This window comes from Dermacentor andersoni, chromosome 5 (genome assembly GCF_023375885.2).
Source record: "Dermacentor andersoni chromosome 5, qqDerAnde1_hic_scaffold, whole genome shotgun sequence".
NCBI classification, from domain to species: Eukaryota; Metazoa; Arthropoda; class Arachnida; order Ixodida; family Ixodidae; genus Dermacentor; species Dermacentor andersoni.
In genome coordinates, this window is record NC_092818.1 from 14136395 (window position 1) to 14143568 (window position 7174).

The 7174-nt window shown below is 48.3% G+C and overlaps 1 long non-coding RNA gene across 1 annotated transcript; it reads right to left on the reverse strand.

Annotated features, from left to right (window-relative positions):
* Positions 1 to 740: 740 nt before the first annotated feature.
* On the reverse strand, positions 741 to 3377 carry LOC126530120 (uncharacterized). Its single transcript, XR_011894581.1, has 4 exons — positions 3150 to 3377; positions 2880 to 3059; positions 2481 to 2628; positions 741 to 1970 (listed from the first exon to the last, which is right to left on the reverse strand). It is a non-coding gene; the product is annotated as an uncharacterized lncRNA (long non-coding RNA).
* Positions 3378 to 7174: the final 3797 nt, after the last annotated feature.

A 7174-nucleotide genomic window follows, 5' to 3' on the forward strand; every position in this document is an offset into this window, starting at 1 on the left:
CTTCATTCGTTATAAAAGGCTCATTGTGTGTATTGTGTTATCTTGTGCACGTAAGAAGGTGCCAAATACAAATGTGTCCGAAAAGTATTTTCTTGTTCTTCTCATTCTACAGGAAAGAATACAGAAGACGTGGCAAGACAGGAGCTCTCAATGCTCCTGCAGGTTCCAATTCATGAGGTATCATTTCCATGTATTCAAGAAAGCTAATATGTTTCTTACATCCTTTCATGTTTCTTCTGCAGGTTGGTCTAGTTATACACCCAGAACAGCACTGGCTGTGCTGCAGCCCTGATGGCATCATTTCAACCAACAACACAACTCGTGCGGTTGAAATCAAATGCCCCTTTTCTCTAAAGGGCTCAAAGCTTATTGATGCTGATCAGGAAGTGAGCTATGTAAGGTACATCCACTATGTCAATGGAAAGTTGACTCTAAGGAAAACCCGCCCGTATTTCACACAGGTGATGGTTATATTGTATGTTTTAAATATTCAAGAAGTGCATTTGTTTGTGTACTCGAAAAAACAGTCTCAGCCTAATTGTTGAGAGGGATGAAAAATTTCTCTCCGAGTACATCCCTAAGCTTGAAGGATACTATTTCAAGTATCTTCTAAAACGGCTTAGACTTATCAAAACAAACTGTTCAAGTGTAATGTGCTGTCCACGAGTGTAGCGCCTTTCTTTTTGTGAAGAGGGGTTCTTGCAGCCTAGGCATAATTAAAAAGGCTGGGTTGAGAGTGAAAACATGTTTTATTGCAGAGTTTTATTGCAATGCATTCATGCGTTATGTACATTTGCATTGAATAAAAATGGTTCCCAGTCCTAATTCAAGGTCCTGGAAATGTTCTGTTGAACACTTGATTCAGTCCACTTCTGCCAAACTAAAATCGGCTTAGAATCTCAACACTCCTCTACAGAGTCAGGCTTTTTGGCACCAAAGATTGGTGGCTGTAGGTTGACCAGAATACAACACATCCGCATAATATCGCTCATGTGAGGAATCAGCTCAATGGTTATTCTTGCGTTGAGGATGTTGAACATCTTCACACTTTGAATCACCCTTTCCACGTGTATGCGAACTTGGGCGACGTTGTATGTTTCCTGCAGTTCCTCATGCGTAAACTGCACATTCCCTTTTGAAAAAGGGGGCAAAACAACAATGCCTTTCTGGCCTGAAACGGGCGCTCTAATGCCCGGAAAACCCTTATCTGCAAGTACTATGTCGCCAGGCTCAATCCTGTCAAGGAATCCGGATTCAAGTGTTATGTGAGTGTCTGATGTGCGACCACCGTAGGCTTCGGAGACGAACGTGACTACACCATTTGGCAAAATGCCTAGTAAAAACTTCAAAGTGTAGCCACCCTTATAGTGTGAAAAGAGTGCTCTCCTTTGCTCAACTGTAGGTGGTTCTTCAGTTCTTACTTCAGTGCAATCTATTATATAACGGCAGCGTGGATAGTGCAACTTAAAACATGCTGGCATGGTTGCTTGCACTGTGGAAAATGATGGTTCGGGTATCCATTCCTTCATTGCAGCCAGCAGGTTACTTAAAACAAAATAAAATATACGGCTAACTGCCGTACGGTGAAGTCCAAAAAGGACCCCCAAGCTAGCAAAAGAAATGCCAAGCTTAAGCTCCATCAGAAAAATTACAAGTTTCTGAGGAATCGGCACATCGATTCGCCTTACGGCTATTGGTGACAGGATAGACATCAGCAAAGCGAAGACATTGGTGCTGATGCCACATAATTCCCTAAATCCATCTGCTCTCTCCTTTAGCGAGTCATACCCAAGGAATACACAGCTTCTTTCGTCTGTTCCAGTGCTTGCGGATCTTGTCGTCGGGACTGTCTGCACACCTATGTTTGATGTGCTTGCATGTGACAGCTGTGTAGAGGCTGAGCCATTTGATGTCACTGAGAGTAATATACAGCACTGGCCTCCATGTACATCTGCGTCTGTTTGAGTCCCCTAGAATATGTAACACATGACAAGCAACATATTGTTAGTCAACACTAATAAATATTTTGTGAAACTGTGGGACGAAATTCACATCGCTGGTTAGAAGAGAATTAAAGTGCTGTTGGGGACACACCTGCATAATACTGAGCACAGAAGGGTAGAGACTCAAGCGAATACTAACGGGACTGCCATGGCTACACACAGCTGCATTAGCTAGGGTGCCCTAGTTCTGGCTGTCTTTATTTTCTTTCTTTTGCAAAGTTAAACAAAAGTCTTATTTTAAGCAGTAGTGGCACGGTCAGCAAACAACATATTCGAGTTGCTTCAACGTACATGCAGGAAGGTAAGGAAAAGGCTGTAATTAAAACAAACAAGTGGTGGACAATTTAAATGTCCTATAGCGTTGCGTTATCCTTAAACGCATAGTACTGTAGAATTATGCCTCTGCACAAAAAAAAGCAGCAGCCTACATATAGCAGGCGTTAGCATTTGAAAGGATTCTATACATGAGGGCCTTACCACCGAAGCAAAAGTAACGCTTTTATCTGCAGCTTCCAATTGGTCCTCAACGGCACCAAGGACCAGACCACCGAGAGAGGAAGCGCCTGTTTCGCTGTCAGAACCAGTAGACGTCCGCGCCGCACATGCTGTAACACGTCGCCGCAACCTAAGGTAGAGAAAACACACGATTGTGAAGTATAACAGAAAACTGCGCAACTTGATATGGGCTCGTCCAGCGCGTGAGGACGACCATGCACAAAGACGAGGAAATCACCAGCATAACACCGACAGCATATCGCGCGGCCGATTCGGAGCTCAACTCGTGCATTTTACCCTTTTGCGGTCGTTAGAGTACTGACTGAATTTTTATTAAACACAGTATTAAAGCGTACTATCATCGGCTACATAGGAACTTACCGCTCGTATCTCTCTAGCTTCGTTGCGGGCCCTACGCCATCTTCTCTCCCGTAGCAGGAAGGGAATATCGTTGGAATGTAGACAGGGTGGTGGACAACAGTACTCTTCTCATTACCCACGAAATGGGCGCTACAAATGCGTGTTTGGCCCTTAACGGGTTGCCACAGTCCACCGTGTGCACTAAAAAAGAAAGAAACGAGGCATTACTTCAACTGTAACCATGGAGAAAGCCAAAATCAACGCAAGAAAACGAAATGGTCACTTGTTTACCTGGCTCTTCGCACTGCTTTAATCCACCGCTCCCGTCGCTCCTTCTCGTAGGGCTTCCATGGAAAGCTATAGAACTTAATGTTCGGGACTTTCCCCACAACATTTCTATAGCTGTTGTGGCAACCATACACGCAGCAATAAACGGTGCCACCTTTTTTCTTCCGCGATTCGGAGCTGTCGGAACGAGACGCCATGCTGACTGCACTGAGGCAGGCTGCTTCGAGACGACGGCAAATTTCCGCCGCGTATTACAGGTGGCGCCACTTGTTCGGTTCAAAGCTGCAGCGCACGAGGCCTATATAGCAGCAGTTCGGATTCTCTGGCCGAGCAGGCGAGTCCCGTGCCTACGAGGTAGTTTTCCAGGCATTGGATGGCCTGTTGTAAACGTTGCGCGATCGTTCCTCCACTGCCAGTTGTCGTTCAGATCGTAATATCATCCGCGTATAGCGTGTGATGCAGTCCTTCGATTTGAAGCAATCGGTCGGGTAACCCCAGCAGGAGGAGATTGAAGAGCATCGGCGAGATAACCGAGCCCTGCTGGGTGCCCGAGCTCCCGCTGTTGATTTGATCTGACTCTAGTTGTCCCACTCGCATACGGGCGGTTCTTCCCGTGAGGAAGTGTCGGACGTAGTTGTACCTTCGCAGTCCGAGATTTAGCTTGTCTATTTGTCGCAATATGGCATCGTGGCGAACGTTATAGAACGCCCTCTTCAGGTCCATGCCGAGGATGGCTCTGGTCGAGCGCCCTGGATTGTCTAGAATTTGATGTTTTAGTTGCAGAAGGGCGTCTTGCGTGGACAGATGTCTTCTCAACCCAATCATGGTGTGTGGAAATAATTCGTTGTCCTCGGGCTAATCCGTGAGTATATTGAGAAACGCATGGGAGGGGAGCTCCATCAACTTACCCACGCAAGACATGAGGGAGATGGCGCGCAGGTTCTCCAGCTGTAGTTTCTTTCAGGGTTTCGGTATGAGCATGATCTTTGCTTTTTTCCATTGCTGGGTAGCTTGCCGTGTGCCCAACACTCGTTAATGTATTTTGTGAGTTTCTCGATCTATCCGTAATCGAGATTGCGTAGTGCCTTATTAGATATTCGATCGGGGCGAGGGGCCGACCTGGTGTTCAGTTTCACGAGGGCCGCCTGGATTTCGGCAACGGAGAATTCCGCGTCTAGGGTGGCGTTGAATTTGCCCGAGTAGTCCGGATATATTTGCGGTGGCGTTTGGGATATGTAAAGGCGTTCCGGATCCCGTAGGAATTGTTGTTCCGTTCCCCCGTAAGCATGTATGATTTTGTATATGCCTTGCATGTGGGCGGTCGTGGTGTTGGTGGGATCAATCAGGTACCGCGGAATGTTCCACGTGCAACGCATGGTGAGTTGACCGTCCATCTCCGCACATTTCTCTTCTTATTGTTGTTGTTGCAAGTTAAGCACGTGCTTTTCTATTTCTTTGTTGAGCTGCGCTATCCGTTTACGTAGTCTGCTATTTTGTCTCTGTTGTTTCCATCGGCATTGTAGGTGGGTTTTGGCTTCCCACATGTGCAGCAACCGGGAGTCTATTGTCTCAAGCCCAGCTATCGACGGGATCGTTTGCGTCACGCGCTCGATATCCCACCGCAGTTGGTCGGTCCATTGGTCTATGTCTTTGATGTCTTCCACCTGTTGCTTGTCACGATGTTTCCGTAGCTGATTCCAGTTGATGATCTTCATTTGACGATCGGCATTGTGCTCCTGCGGGCCGCCTTCTGTTTCTATGGAAATAATGTAGTGATCGCTTCTCGAGTATTGCATGGTGTTTGACCAATTGACTTTGCGTGTGTTGCACGTGAAAGTAAGGTCCGGCGTCGTGTCAGTGCTGACGGATTTTATTCATTGGAAGACGAGAAACATTTTGTTTTGAAGTGTACTGTCTGCAAGCAGACGACAAACGAGGTAAACTTCTGAGGAGTTCACCGCTTGCCGATTGGCTGCTCTCTCCGTCCCGTTCTCACAAATTTTGCATACTGCCCACTTTGTGACGTTGCAGCAACCGAACAGAACGCGTATCGAACAAAGATCCCCAATCGTGCCCCTGGGGTGCTATAACGTACAGCTATTCCAAGCATTTCTATTCCCCATTCCCCTTCTGCAATCAGCCCTACGCGATTGGTCAAAAACTTTTTTGAGCCACCCCCTCTTCGCCTGTCTGTCACGCGATGTCACGAAAAGCGCGACAGCTTTACATCTGACAAGGCGCGTACACAGTGATTATGCACGACTGGACTGAAAAAAAGAAAAATAGTTATTTCTGATTCGACCCCTTTTCGACATTAACCCTCTGCTATTGGTCAGAAGTTTCCGGGCTGCACCGACTTCACCTGCCTGTCACGCGACGTCACGAAATCGGGAAAATCACCGCGTCAAAATGGCGTGTACGCGTTAAAGAGACACTAAAGGTTAATATTAAGTCAACGTGGACCGTTGAAATACCGTCCCAGAAACCTCGAAACGCTTGTTTAATGCAAAGAACAGCCTTATTTGAAGAGAAAATGCGTTCTGAAGCGTCTGCGTGCCACTAGCGCAGTTCGAGTCGCCCGCCCTCCGATCGAGGATTGGTGACGTCATAGTCACATAATGACGTTGCGCCCTCGGTGAGTAAAACGGCGGCCGCAGACGGCGCTACGGCTTTTCTGCGCAAAACTTAAATGCGCGGCCTGAAACAGAGCCAAGACAGAGCCGACAGCAGCGCGAAAGCGGAACTATGGTGGCCAGCGGAAGGGACAGCGCGCGACGATAAGCTGGTTCTTTATTTTATGACGCCAACTTTGACGTTCGTTGCAATGGGTGATCCTGACAACGACACATTGGCTCGCGATGCTGGGCTCGACTTCAGTGATTTAAGCACTGATGAACGTGACCTGCCACTGAGGGCTCGCGCAGCCGGTGTCGTATGTACATATTGTCACGTGGTAGTGACGGTGAAGAAAGAAGCAGTACGGTGGAATTCAAAACTAGCTTTTATTGGGCGAACCTGTGCCCACAAAAACAGGCTACACTTATAGCACAACGATAGCGGCGAACACGGTCGGCGATCGTCGGAAATTTGATCAGCGGGTCAAGCGCGTCGGCTTTTATAGAGCAGTCGTCAAATGTTCCAGACTAATCGTTCGGACCCGCGTGCCTGCCACAAAGTTCTACACCATTCGCGTTACGCGATGACATCAGATAAGACAAGGTTCGGTGACAACAGAAAGCCGGGTAGAAGCATCGATAACTTTCCAGAAACTGCAGGCGCGTTCCGCGCTGCGCGGTTACAGTTGTTAAGCGGCGAAACGTGGTCGCCCGATAAATTACACGTGTCAAGACCCCCCTCTTAAAAAGCATCGACCCGATGCTGCAAACAAACGAAGGTAGTAAACAAAAGCACTCGTAGCAAAGAAACAACAAAAATAAGGAAGTTTGTCAGCGTCCGTAAAAGGGTTTTAGGCGCACCACGTGGACCACTTCAGATCGTGCGCGGCGCCGCTGTGAATGCGAAATGCCGTCTGGCACGACCTCATAGTCCAGAGCGCCAATACGTCGGATGACCTTGTAGGGTCCGAAATAGCGTCGGAGTAGTTTCTCACTGAGTCCTCGTCGGCGTATCGGGGTCCAGACCCAAACACGGTCGCCAGGCTGGTACTCGACGAAGCGTCGTCGGAGGTTGTAGTGTCGGCTGTCGGTCCTCTGCTGGCTCTTGATTCGCAGGCGGGCGAGCTGTCGGGCTTCTTCGGCGCGCTGGAGATAGCTAGCGACGTCAACATTCTCTTCGTCAGTGACGTGGGGCAGCATGGCGTCGAGCGTCGTCGTCGGGTTCCTGCCGTAAACCAGCTTAAACGGCGTGATCTGTGTTGTTTCTTGCACCGCCGTGTTGTACGCAAAGGTTACGTACGGCAGGACCGCGTCCCACGTCTTGTGTTTGACGTCGACGTACATTGCTAGCATGTCGGCGAGGGTCTTGTTCAGGCGCTCCGTGAGACCATTCGTCTGCGGATGGTAGGCAGT